Consider the following 14,687-nt stretch of genomic DNA (forward strand, 5'->3'; position numbering starts at 1 on the left):
GTCCGATTATACAACCCATAAGATTATATGTGCAATTAATATATTTTATGCATGTTATTTACCTGGAAAAGCCTCACTTTAAAGTAAAAAAAAAAAAAAGCTGGTAACCAGGCAAGATTTTTTATTGCAGAAGAGATTATATAAGGAGTGGATTTACTAAAGGCAAATAAACTGTGCACTTATAAGTGCAGTTGCACTAATTTTCCTTAGTAAATGTAAAGTGGTGAAACTTCACTTACCCAATCAGGTGCAAGGAAAATTAAAAAAAAAAAATGTTTTTGCTTGCACATGATTGGATGATGGAAATCAGCTTTACTGCATTTACTAAACTCTGGGAAAAATGAGTCAAAGTGCCCAGGCTATTTTGCCTTTAGTAAAGCAACCTCTGCATTAAAGTGCACAATTTTGGTAATGTCGAGATGCCTTGACTCTCACTCATGTGCGGGAGTGATGTCACCTCAGCCCAGCCTATTAAAAAGATCAGTATCCGGAAGCCGCGCAGCCAAAAATGTCAGGGGTGGACAGGGAGCTTTGGGACACCGCAGCACTGGAGCTAAGCCAGGGCCATCTTACCGAATGGGCATGCTAGGCAGTTGCCCGGGGGCCCCACTTGCCTGGGGGGCCCCACCTGCCCAGCGACCCAGCCCCAGCCAAGCATTAGTTCCATGGGAACAGGCACACACAGGACAGTCGAGTCTGACTCCCGTCCATGTGTGTGTTCATTGGACCCAGCCGCCCAACTTAGAAGCTGTCATTAGCCTGGCACTGCTGTACCAATAAATATTGCCTTATCGATAATATACATTTTTATTCTCGTGGGTAATTGTGTAGGCGGGGCCCCAGTGCACTGCATTGCCCAGGAGCCTATAATGCTCTTAAGATGGCACTGAGCTAAGCTAAGTGTAGTTTGGCTTTGTAGTTTGTGACACTCTATAGCAGTCTTTCTCAAACTTTTCACCTTAGAGGAAATCATTTTCAGGTCTCAGGGAACTCCTGGTAATAATTTTTGTATCTACAGCTTACAGTATATAGTGTGATCAGTAAGTTGATCAATAAACAAAATGAATAAAGAATTTGGTGTGCTTATAGCATGCTTGACATCCAAAATCCGTTGTTACTAACATCCCCGTGTTATACAGAATCATGCAATTAAAATGAAAGAAAATTAGAGTGTAAAAAGTGTAATTTAGTGCCACCCCCCCCCCCCCCGGCCTCCAGGAGCAGGTGGAGTATCCTAACAGACAGGGAGGGCGGATATTTCACCTCTGGGTGTAGTTCTCAGGCAATGGTGGAAAATATGATCAGATGGGCGGCAGTCACTTTAAATGCTAACAAAAAGGAGTCTCTTAGCTCAAACTCCTGGGAGAAAGGAATTTAGAATACCCATTACTGACCTGCAGTAACGCAACAATAAACTTTGGTACAGGAAAAGGGCCTTTACTCCAGTTCCCATCTATACGGTTTTCCTGCGGCCACGTTTGCTCGGGCACAGCAGCCTCTTCATTTGAATAGGTTGCTGTACCCACTGAAAACATAGGGAAAAGGTCCATTCATCGTTTCAGAAAATACAGCCACAGAGAAACCGCATTGGTGCAGTTCCCATTGTGGGAAATCACGCTGCGGTTTCAAGTGTGTGGGGTGTCATTAGGATTAATGGTGCCCCCATGCATCTCCTAAACTGCATTGTGTTTTTTATGTGGGTGCAGGAAGGCGTTGATTACACCTGTAGCCCGCACTAATGTGAACCTAGCCTTAAAGCGGAGTTCCACCCTGGATTTGTTTTTTTTTTTTTTAATACCCCCGGGACAGTCAGGGCTAGTGCATTCCACAATGGCTAGCCTCTGATCTGTCCCGGGTTGCACTTACCTGCAAGACGAAATACTTACCTTGCAAACGTCTTGTCCAGCGCTGCCATCTCAGATGTGGGCAGCTTGAAGCCAGCGCGTCCTCTTCGGCGTCTTCTTCCGCCTTCTGTGGTCCCACGATGCTCTGCGCCGGCCCCGACGTCACTTCCGGGTTTAGAAGGGGATGACGCGCGCGACCCGGAACTGACGTCGGGGCCGGTGCAGGCGCAATGATTCCTGGGAGCTATGACGTCCAGCTCCCAGGAATCATTGCAGAGCCAGGAAGTGACGACGGGCCGCGGCCGAGGAAGGAGGAAGAAGGAAGTAAGGTAAGTATATTTTCTTCGCTACGAGGTAAGTAAAAAAAAAAAAATATGCGATTATCCATTTCTTTTTCAGGTGACCCGGAGCGAGAAGATGGAGGTAAGTATAAAAATAGGGTGGAACTTTACTTTAAGGCTGAATCCAGCAACCTGTACCATCTTAGATATAGCAGTTGTCTCTAATAGCAACCATAACTTCTTCAAAAGCAGCAGTCTTGATAATCCCATCTTCATGCTTTCCCAGCCTCTCCATGAGTTTCTCCCCCACTGGACCTCATGAGTCATCTCTGGTACTTCATCTCAGACGTCATCTTGTTCTCTCCTGTTCCCTGACTTCAGGGCCTCAAGCAACAAGACACTTTGGACAGGCAGGCTCCTTCTGCTCCCAGACCTCTGTTCCAAGCACATGCATAGATCTGAGCTCAGCTGCACCTTACATACAAGGCCATAGTCCAAGGGAAGAGCCAAATCACCAGGCCCTCCCAAAACATTTATACCTTCCCTCAGCATGCATCAGTGGCAATAATCCTCCTACTGGCTGACTATGGGAAACATAAATATTCATAATTCAATTTTACTGTAGCTTCTCACACTTTTGCTATAGGTACCAGTGACCACCTACTGGCAGCGGAGAGATACCAGAGCTCCTCTGAGTTTACGGGAAAACCAAAAAAACAAATAGACTATGAATCAGTCCTAGCCGACTATCACCAAGCATAACTAAATTTAGATAATAGCCCCTGTTTAGGGTCAGGGTGCTACAGTAATTTTTACAGAGGTCAGTGGATAAGTACCTTCCCCCTTTACACTTGTAGTCATTAGAAGCGTGCACCTTATTGATGGTCAATTGAGGGGGATGTATAAGTGGGGGAGGGGCTGTGTTAGAGAACTTAGGCTTATTATACATAATGCAATCTGATTTTACAATCTCCTTTAGATCTACTGTACCAACAACAATGCAGTGCAAGGACCTCCTTCCTGACTAGAAACTGAATGGTTTGGCAAAGTTGGCACAACAGGAAGTTAGAAGAAATCTCCCAAAGTGAGGGGTAATTCACTCTTAGATAGCTGTCCCTGGAACAGGTAGCCCATTTAAAACTTTTCCTCTTACCTCTTGTTTTGGATTTCCCCTCACTTTCTTTCTTGGTGACATTTACATAGGTACATGGTTGATAAGGCTAAACAGAGGCACCAGTCCATCCAGTTCAACGCAAGTTTGTGTGTGTGTTTATGTCATTACCATTTTCAATATCCCTGGACATTGTGTTCACTGAGAAACACATCTAACAGTTTTTTTAAATTTATCTACAGTACACTCCCAGCTGACACCACCAATTGTGGAAGGGAGTTCCACATCCTAACTGCTCTAACAGACAAACAGTAAGTTTAGGATTGATCTGCTTCTCATCCGACTTCACTATGTGGCCACGTGTCTTCTTTAGAGACCTTAGGTCAAATAAGTTTCTCCTAATGCTGTTGGCACCATTTAATGATTTATACAGTATCTCACAAAAGTGAGTACACCCCTCACATTTTTGGAAATTTTTTTTATAGCTTCTCATGTGACAACACTGAAGAAATGACACTTTGCTACAATATAAAGTAGTGAGTGTACAGCTTGTATAACAGTGTAAATTTGCTGTCCCCTCAAAATAACTCAGCACACAGCCATTAATGTCTAAACCGCTGGCAACAAAAGTAAGTACACCCCTAAGCGAAAATGTCCACATTGGCCCCCCCCCCCCCCGTGTCATGTGACTAGTTAGTGTTACAAGGTCTCAGGTGTGAATTGGGAGCAGGTGTGTTAAATTTGGTGTTATCGCTCTCACTCTCTCATACTGGTCAATGGAAGTTCAACATGGCACCTCATGGCAAAGAACTCTCTGAGAATCTGAAAAAAAGAATTGTTGCTCTACATGAAGATGACCTAGGCTATAAGAAGATTGCTAAGACCCTGAAACTGAGCTGCAGCACGGTGGCCAAGACAATACAGTGGTTTAACAGGACAGGTTCCACCCAGAACAGTCCACACCTTGGTCGACCAATGAAGTTGAGTGCACGTGCTCAGCATCATATCCAGATATGTGTGCTGCCAGCATTGCTGCAGAGGTTGAAGAGGTGGGGAGTCATCCTGTCAGTGCTCAGACCATACGCTGCACACTGCATTAAATTGGTCTGCATGACTGTCGTCCCAGAAGGAAGCCTCTTCTCAAGATGATGCACAAGAAAGCCCACAAACAGGTTGCTGAAGACAAGCAGACTAAGGACATGGATTACTGGAACCATGTCCTGTGGGCTAATGAGACCAAGATAAACCTGTTTGGTTCAGATGGTGCAGTGGGAGCGTCATGGTCTGGGGCTGCATGAGGGCTGCCGGCACTGGGGAGCTACAGTTTATTCAGAGACTCATAAATGGCAACATGTATTGTGACATACTGAAGCAGAGCATGATCCCCTCCCTTCGGAGACTGGGCCGCAGGGCAGTATGCTAACATAATAATGACCCCAAACACACCTCCACTGCCTTGCTAGCATGTCTCCAGACCTAAACCCTATTGAGCATCGGTGGGGCATCCTCAAATGAAAGGTAGAGGAGCTCAAGGTTTCTAACATCCACCAGCCCTGTGATGTCCTCATGGAGTGGAAGAGGACTCCAGTGGCAACCTGTGGGTTGTACTCACTTTTGTGAGATACTGTATATTGTGATCATATTCCTTCTAAAGCATCTGTTATTCAGGGAGAATAAGTTTAATGTTTATAGTTGTTTTTAATAACAGAGGTCCTCCAGCCCCCTTATTAGCTTTGTTGCCCTTCTCTGGACCCTTTCCAGCTCAAGCACATCCTTCTTCAGGACTGGTGACTAAAACCTGACAGCATACTCAAGATGTGGCTCAACCAGAGTTTTGCAAAATGGTAGAATTATCATTCTCTCTTTTGAGTAATCACCTGGGCAAAGAGGGATGACGGCAAAAAAACTTCACAGAAGGTTTAACCCTTCTCCTGTCTAAAACTTAAAAACATTGCCTAAAGAAACCTTTTAAAGTAGACCTTCGCCTCTTTTCAAATACTTTCTTTTGTGCACACACAACACACGTTACACCATTGGATGTTTCATGACTATTTTTTTTATAAAGTACTTTTTTGCGGGACTCGGCTCTGCACTTCCAGCTTTCTCACCTAGGGGATAATGATGTCCCCCCTTCTGCATGAAGCCATCTGAAATACTCATCACATCACAGAAGGCTTTGGGGCAAAGCCATCTGCATCACAGGAGGCTTTGAGGCAATCTCCATCATACTACACATACAGTATGTCTCAGTATAGTGACTGCTGTCTCCCAATAGCATAAAAAAAGATGGCTGTGCTAGACCAGGTTGTTGATGGCAGAGCCACAGATTACACCAGACAACAATGGATTCACTGGGCATGCTAGTACGTTCTTTGAAAAAAAGCAAGAAAAAAATGTACATTGAACAGTCCATGTATTGCAAGAGCCACTGCTAAAAAGAAATTCACTTTAGGATAGGCTCTTACAATACATGCTTTGGTCAATGGAATGGGAACTGTACAGAGATTGTAAAATCAGATTGCGATGTGTATGGGCAGTACAAAAAGGAAAATTGCAAACTTCTGAAATGTTTGATTAGCTGTGATTTTGCTGAACTTTGCGAACCTGAGAAATTTTGAATTTCATACATTGAAGTCCCATCCAAGTCAATTTAGAGTAGAGTTCAAAGTGTGTATTAGGTCTCATTCACATGGGAGTACCTATGCATACACCCGTGCGAAGGGCCATCTTTGCCCGCACGGTATGCCCAGGTGTTCTGTGTATCCACGTGCAGGCAGTCCCATTCATATCTATTGCCCGCTGGTCTCAATTCAATAACCAATCTTGTACATGTCCCTGAACACACACACAGACTACTTACAAAGCAGCAAATGATGCAAAACTGTGCACAATGGTTTGGAAAGCTTCTGGCAGCCCTACTAGTGAGATAATGGAGCCAAAAACCATCTGAGGTCTCTTCCTTTAAACATTTCACCAGGGATACCTACATAGAATGGGATCTGGCGGAACTGGCAGTCAAGCTAAGGGTGCTCGGGCAACAGCAGAAGCAAATATAAGGCATAAACAGGCTTTGGAGTAGTCTTTAGTCCCTTTGTCACATAAGCCTTTTGGAATTCTGAACCACCAATATGATGCTTTTTGCACACACAATATGTTTCTAGTTGAAAATGATCAACTTTGGGACACTCCTTCAATCTTCTAAGGGTTAGTGGGGTCAAATCGACATTTGTTTTTGCCCGTAGTATTAAAAAAACTACAAGAAGCAGGATGGACATTTTTTCTGAAGCAAACAAAATTCTAACTGTGAATGTGGCCTTTGTTCAGGAAAAATTGTACATATTGTTTTATTCAAATAGTAGTTTGACAACATTTTAGTGGGTTTCGTACAATACGGCAACATAACGTTTTGATAAAAGATTTCCGTATGAATGCTTGAACATAACTCTACACTTGTGTACCCAGCTTAACACTGAAATTCGGATTTGGCAATATAAATCTGTGAATTTCTTTTGTAGTCCAAAATTTGGGATCAGTTCTAATGCCCAGCTTCAGGCAGATCCAGGAATTCCCTGTGGAGAGACCTGTTTGCACAACCTCACCCCCGAACAGGATATTTTCCCCTGCCTCCGAAATCTCACCTCCGCCTGGAGGATGCCAGCGACCCATGCTGAGAATGTATCATTTTCTTCATAACTGACCATCATGGAAGTGTCATTGAACCAGGTTTTTTTTTCTGGTAACCCTCCAGACTTAAATGTATTCTGTATACTCAGCTTGTTCCTGCATCATTTATAGGTTTTCATGAGACAAGCCAGGAGAACACAGGGATGGGGGTTACCATGACAACCCACAAATTCTGGTCCAGATTCCAAAAACTGTGATCTCTCCCTTCACTGGTTTGCTGCTTCGTTGGTGGGGAAAGGTAGGGAGGGGGGCTGGAGATACAAAGAGAGGAGGGCAGGTTTTGTACAAAGGATTCATCCCCTTGTGACACTCAGAACACACACTGCTGGAAATAGATGCAGTCACTCCTAGGGAGAAGCAGGCGTGTAATTAATTATCCTCTGAGTCAGAAGATCTTAACTGTTTCACCACTGCCCCGTATGCAGGACGTGTATTTCCTGGTGCCTCCATGGCAGCATACCAATGATAGAGCTCCGCCTCGACTCCTCCCTCAGGACTAGTGCATAGCATAAAAGACAAGAAGGTCCCTTCCCCCAGCATTCTCCTTTTTTTCCTCATACCTCTGGAACTGGTGAAGAGTTAGCAGTATGTCCCTACCTCTGCCTTACTTAGTTTGGCAGCTTCCGCTGGGTTCAGCCTCTCCCAGACGCAGTCCCTGCTCTTGGGTCGCTCATAGCACTAATAAGGCAGGGAACCCCTTCTGTGGATCTTTTGGGGTCGAAAGCAGAGTTTCCTCATAGGAACGCAGTCTGCAGTTTCTGAAAAATGATGGATGAGTCGTTTCTGCAAAACAGCCGGGTCAGGTTTTCCCTTTATTTTATCTGTTTCATTTATATATTTCACTGGTTTCTTTAAGGCTACTGTATGTGTTATCAATGTCTTATTTTCCTTTTCTCCCCTTTTTTCAGGTTACTGTCGCTAGATGATGTTATTAGTTAGGCATATTTTGTTACTTTTTTCTTCCTTATATTCTGGTTGTAATGCGTTTTTTTAGGGGTTTGTCCTTTTTCCCAAAAAGTTACCTCTTAGTCGCTGGCCATGTTTGTTGGGGGAAAGCAGTGCTCGCTTTCTCTAAAGCAATCAAAGTAAACTATGAGCAGCAGTTTTGTCCATTAGGCTCTCCCTTTCCCTAATTAAAGATATAAGGAGGCATCTTGCTGGGATCTGCCTCTATGAGAAGACCTTCAAGTGCTCCTTTCCCTGCCCTTAGGTAAAGTAAATTTTTATTTAAAATATGTACAAGTATAGTTGTGCAGCTATGTATGTATGTATGTATGTGTGTGTATATATGTGTATGTATGTGTATGTATATATGTATATGTATATATGTGTGTATGTGTATATATATATATATGTGTGTATATGTATATATATATGTATATATATGTGTATATATGTGTGTCTATATGCGTGTATGTATGGGTATCTGTCTTGTATAGGTCTGACAGTTTTATTCCCTCTCTCTTTTCTTTTTCTTCATCCCTATTGTCTTTAATAAAAAAAATGGGGATTTTTTCTCTCTCTGTCTCTCTCTGTGCGTGTCTCTCTCTCTGTCTCTCTCTCTCTGTCTCTCTCTCTGTCTCTCTCTCTGTCTCTCTCTCCTGACCCTGCTGCTTGTAAGCCATCATGAGTCACTCATCTCATGCAAAAGATCCTCACACTTCTGATAGGTATGGGACCAACTTTACGTGAGTATTAAAAAAAAAAAAAAAGAGAGCATGTGCCCTTGAGTGATGGGAAATTTCCCTCTCTCACCAGCCCTGCCCATTCCAAGAGATCGGAGAAATCTTCAAGATATCGAGATGACGAGAGTCCATATAGATCCCGATCCTCACAACATAGATCTGGAAGATCAAGATCGAGGAGGCGGGACTATTCCCCATCTCCCCCTCCTCATACTTCCAGGAAGAAATGCTGGGCTTGTGGCGCAAATCCCCTCCCGGATAAATTAGTCTGCAAGGACTGCTTGAGAGATTATGCGGCCAATCGGGAGCAGGAAAGCAAACAAGTAGTAGACTTGATTAAACAGACTTGATCAAACAGGGGATCCATCTGGGTTCCAGTATACCTTGGTTCAGCCCTTCATTCAGGCGGTCAAAGAAGCTATTGCCAGGGAGGAGGTAGAAGATCCCACTCCTCAAAAATCCAAATCCTATTTTCTTAAAAGGAAACAGATCTATTTCCCTTTAATGGGAGAAATTAAGGAGGTCATTGATAATGAATGGCGGAAAACAGATAAGAAGTTTTCGGTGGGACGGATGAAAAAGCTATACCCTTTGGCTGAACAGGATATGCATTCCTTAGCCTCTATGCCAGTTGCAGATGCAGCAGTGGTCCGCCTGGCAAAGAACGTTACATTACCTATGGAGGACTCTACTTCCTTCAAGGATCCTTTAGACAGAAGGATTGACTCGGACCTACAAAAATCTTATCTGGCAGCAGGTGCAGCTTGCAGACCAGCAATTGCCCTCACCTCGGTTTCCACCGCTATTAGGTCTTGGACAGGAAACGTCGAGACTGCCTTATGTCAGGACGTCCCAAAGGAGGACATAATCAAAGCCCTGGAAGAGCTCAAGATTTCGGCAGATTTTGTGGGAGAAGCGGCAATTGATACCATCCACTGCTCAGCCAGAGCTATGCTCCATTCTGTGATGGCAAAAGAGCTTTATGGCTTAAACCATGGATAGCAGATCCTGCATCCAAACAGAACTGGTGCAAGATTCCATTTGATGGGGAAAAATTTGTTTGGGGAACAACTAAATACAGCCATCTCGAGAGTGTCGGGCGGAAAATCTGGCATGCTTCCACAAGACAGAAGGGCTCGCAAGTCAAGGCCATTTACAGCAAGATTCTGTCCATCCAATGTGTGATATTACAGACAGCCAAAACAGGCCAGAGAGGGCAGGAAACCCTGGAGAGGCACTCAAGATTCCTTCCTAAATTCCAGAAAAAATAAAGTCCTTACCGCTCCCTAAGAGGCGCCAAAACCTTTTTGACACCAACTTAGCCTTGTCCCTCCCAGTGGGGGCCAGGCTAAAACAATTTTTTCCAATCTGGGCAAGCCGCTGCCAGGATCCTTGGGTTCTATCGACTATTCGTTGGGGCCATTTTTCGAGTTTTTTGGGTCATCCTCCTCAAGATTCGTTCCAACAGACAACGTGGCCGACCTCCCATCAAAAGGCACAAGCACTGTCTCATTTCCTGTCATCTCTCCAGCTTCAGAAAGCGACAGTTCCTGTTCCCTCGGAAGAGCGCTTCAAGGGATTCTATTCTACCCTTTTTCTGGTCCCAAAGAAAACAGGAGGTTGGAGACCTGTTATAGACCTAAAGAAGCTAAATCGACACATTCTTCTCAAAGTTCAAAATTAAGTCCCTGCAAACGATTATCCATGCCATCCAGTCAGGGGACTGGATGATCTCTATAGATCTGCAGGATGCGTATTTGCATGTCCCAATTCTCCCCTCTCTCCAAAAATACCTGAGAGTCGCAGTTGGACAATTGCACCTCCAATTCCAAGCCCCTCCCTTCGGCTTGTCCACCTTTCCGTGAGTTTTCACAAAGATACTGATCTCATCCTTGGCTCCACTTCGAGAAAGAGGTCTAATAGTCTACCACTATTTAGACGATATCTTGCTTCTGGCCTCCAACCCAAACCAGCTCATGGTTCACAAGGAAATGTTAATGCAGGAATTAACGGAAATGGGATGGTTGATAAACCTACAGAAGAGCCAGTTAATACCTACTCAAGAGATGATTTATCTGGGCACCTTATTCAACACGAAACAAAGTTCAGTTTCGTTGCCTCCTCAGAAGAGGGAAGCCATTATTCAGAAAATGATCCGAGTTTGGCGGTGTTCTTTCCTGACAGCATCTCAATGCATGAGTCTAATAGGCACTATGTCGGCCTGCATCCCTTTAGTCCCCTAGTCTCCTTGACATCTGAGGCATTTCCAAGTAGCCTTTCTGGCACAGTGGAAGAGACTACATCTTTCCCAAAAGATCAGTCTGTCAGTGTCAACAATCAGAAGCCTACACTGGTGGACAGACGCAACAAATCTTTCCAAATCGCATCACCTCGGCTCTTCCTTATGGATCACAATTACGTCCGATGCCAGCGGACAGGGCTGGGGAGCCCATTGCGGGGAGACAAGGGTACAGGGAAGGTGGCCTTTCCCTACCAACGGGATTGTGTCGAATATCCTAGAAATCAGAGCGGCTTTTCAAGCATTGTTAGCCTTGACTTCCATCATCAAAGGTCAGAGAGTGTTACTGCGTCTGGACAACAGAGCAGCAGTGTCTTATCTTCAGAGACAAGGGGGCACACACAGCAGATCCCTTCTCAGGGAAGTGGAGCCAATACTCTTATGGGCAGAGAAGAATCTCCTCGGCCTGAAAGCTGTGTATCTTCCAGGCACTTTGAATATGGAAGCAGATATGCTGTCCAGGAACTTCACGGACAGCAACGAGTGGTCTCTACACCCCCACATCTTCCAGCAGATAGTCAATCTCTGGGACTATCCTCAGGTAGATTTGTTTGCCTCTCCGAGCAACAACAAGTTGACCCGTTTCTTCTCCCGCTTTCCTCACCCATTGGCCGAAGCAGTGGACGCTCTGGTATGCCCATGGGTCTTCAAGACGGCTTATGCCTTTCCACCTCGCCCACTGATTGCGAGTTTTCTCTCAAGACTTCTGAAGGAAGAAGTCCAGGTCTTGGCAATACTACCCTATTGGCCGAAGAGACCATGGTTCCCTCTAGCCATGTATCTCAGCCTGGAACCGCCGACGAGGATCCCCTCCTTTTCTCACCTGTTATCCCAAGGCAGGATGTTTCACCCGAATCCCCACAAGCTGGACCTTCGGGTATGGAAGCTGAAAGGCAGAGGTTTGAAAACCTAGGCTGCTCCGCAGAGGTCATCTCTACCCTTCTAGGAGCGAGAAAGCCTTCCACAAACGCAGTTTACAATAAAATCTGGAACAAGTTTCAAACCTTTGCTTCTGGAAAAGGATTCAACCCGATCTCTCCTTCTCCGATTGACGTCCTCAGTTTTTTACAGACGGGTCTAGATTTGGGTCTTAGTCTGAGCTCCCTAAAGGTTCAGGTAGCAGCAATATCGGCCGCATCCAATAGAAGATGGGCAGAAGACCCCTTAGTAGTGACCTTTCTGAGAGGAGTATTAAAAATCCGCCCTCCGGCCAGGCACTCCTTTCCAAAATGGGATCTTTCATTTGTTTTGGAGGTCCTCTCAGATCAGCCGTTTGCCCCAGTAGAGCAAATTTCACTTTGGAATCTTACATTAAAAACGGTCTTCCTCTTAGCCATAACATCTGGAAAGAGAATTTCAGAACTCCACTCACTAGGAATTGGTGAGGAACACATTTCCTTTTTCCCGGATAGGGTGGAACTCCGTCCGATTCATGGCTTTGTCCCCAAAGTGGCGTCATCAGCTTTCCTAAGAGAACCCTGGGCATTGCCAGTTTTTACTGACATGGATTCCGATACTTGCCACGAATTAGACATCGCTAGAGTGCTGAAAGCCTACTTGGCTGCCACCGAATCTTTTAGGATATCGAAAAGACTATTCATCATCCCTCACGGGAAAAATAGAGGGAAAGATGCCACTAGCAGAACTCTAGCCTCCTGGATAGTGAAGCTAATCAAAAAAAAAAAACAAAAAACGTACATATCCAAGAAGTTGGTGCCTCCAACACAGGTGAAAGCTCATTCCACGAGGGCTGTAGCAGCATCTTGGGCAGCTAGGGCCAACGTCTCCTTGGAGACGGTATGCAGGGCAGCATCCTGGTCTTCTTGCCATACTTTCATCAGGCATTACAGAATTGATCCAGGATCCCTTACAACTGTAAACTTTGGAAGACGGGCACTAAACTCGGCCATGTCCTCTGTCTGAATAAAATTTATTTTTTGTGTGTGCATTATCCCACCCGTGTCAGCTATTTATTTATCATTGGTATGCTGCCATGGAGGCACCAGGAAAGCGGGAAATTGTATCATACTTACCGTAATTTCCCTTTCCTGGTGCCAATCCATGGCAGCATAGGCTCCCACCCTCGGTATTCTAAATTACAGGAGAATGCTGGGGGAAGGGACCTTCTTGTCTTTTATGCTATGCACTAGTCCTGAGGGAGGAGTCGAGGCGGAGCTCTATCATTGGTATGCTGCCATGGATTGGCACCAGGAAAGGGAAATTACGGTAAGTATGATACAATTTCCCGCTTTTTTGCTCTTTATCCATATGGTATAGGACTATGGACCCGTCATCAAAAATTAAAGTATATCTAAACCCAAGAACAAAAATTGAATACATAGCAGCTTACCAGACTTTAGATTTGATGGCTGCATTAGATTTCTGTTTTCAGGCTTTTTATTTTCACCTGGTGATCCTACCAGTAAGACACTTCCTCTATGGATGGTGATCCAGTTCACTGCCACATGGGTACAAGGCAAACCCTACGTGTTTACAGTTTGTGGTCGCAAGAAAATAATGCAGGAATTAAACAACAAATTCTTAGTAACCATATTGCACTGTTATGGTATGCACTGGCCTTTGAACTTAGATAATTGGGTGACAACATTCGCTTAAAGAGGAGGTCCAGCCCCTCCATGAAAAAATTAAATAGCAAAAGCTACACATGCTGTGGCTACTGACTTTTAATATTTGAACACTGACCTGTCCTGGAATTCAGTGATGTCGGCACCCCAGCCGATGTTTCCACTGGCTCTCGGGTGCTGCTGCTGCCATTGCCTGTAAGGGAAACCAGCAGTGAAGCCTTGCAGCTTCACACTTAGTTCCTTACAGCGCATGCGCGAAGGTAGCTACGCTTTGTGAATGGCCCAGTGGCGGGGAAAGGAGGAGGGAAGCAGAATTTTTGAGTGATCTTGCTGCAGGAAATGGGAGTAGGAACCTGTCGAATCCAGGTACCCGTTCCCCCCTGAAAGGTGCCAAATGTGGCACCTGAAGGGGGGAGGAGGCAGATAAGCAGAGCTTCCCCTTTTTGGGAGCTTCGTTTTAATGTACTGTATTTATGGAGGAGAAGCGTTGCCACCCTAGGGCAGGAAGTGTGTTAGAACTAGAGAACACCTTGTCCTCTCATGACTGCCATAACATGGGGAGTGGTGTTCTGTAATTTACAGAGGGAACAATGTAAAGGCCCGTACACACGTACCGATCGTCCGCATACAAACGTCGGCGGACGAAAGATCTGCCGATTGTACGCTTGTTAGTATGGTGCCTCCGACAGCCGTCAGCGCACATTCTGCCGACAAGAGTCTGTCTTGCAAGCATTAAAATTTTTGTATGCCGACACCAGAGCGGCCGATTGTTCGCCAGTCAGTACAGAATTCGGACGACAGACCGCAGATTTGCAAGACTGGGCATGCTCAGAAAAGAAAAAACACAGGGAAAGTTAACCATTACATGACATCACTTCTGCAGTCGGCTGTAGTCGGCGGACAAATTTCTTGTGCAGTCTTTGCACTTTTCAACAGACACCGACAGCCCAGGGACAAAAGACGGCCGATCGTTCGCTGACGATCGGTACGTGTGTACGGGCCTTAAGTGATAACAGTACAGGCAGAGAGCACAGTAAGTTATTAGCTCACTAGGTTTCTGGCAGGATCAATAGATGCTTTTTCTACTTATTGGACAGACAGAAAAAAAATATCTTTCAGTGGTTTGTTTAACAGACCAAAAATGGAGCAAATAAAATAAGTTCATTACCAACAAAAAAACAATATTACAAGCGCCACA

This window comes from Pelophylax lessonae (genome assembly GCF_965119305.1).
Source record: "Pelophylax lessonae genome assembly, chromosome: 4".
Classification (NCBI taxonomy): domain Eukaryota; kingdom Metazoa; phylum Chordata; class Amphibia; order Anura; family Ranidae; genus Pelophylax; species Pelophylax lessonae.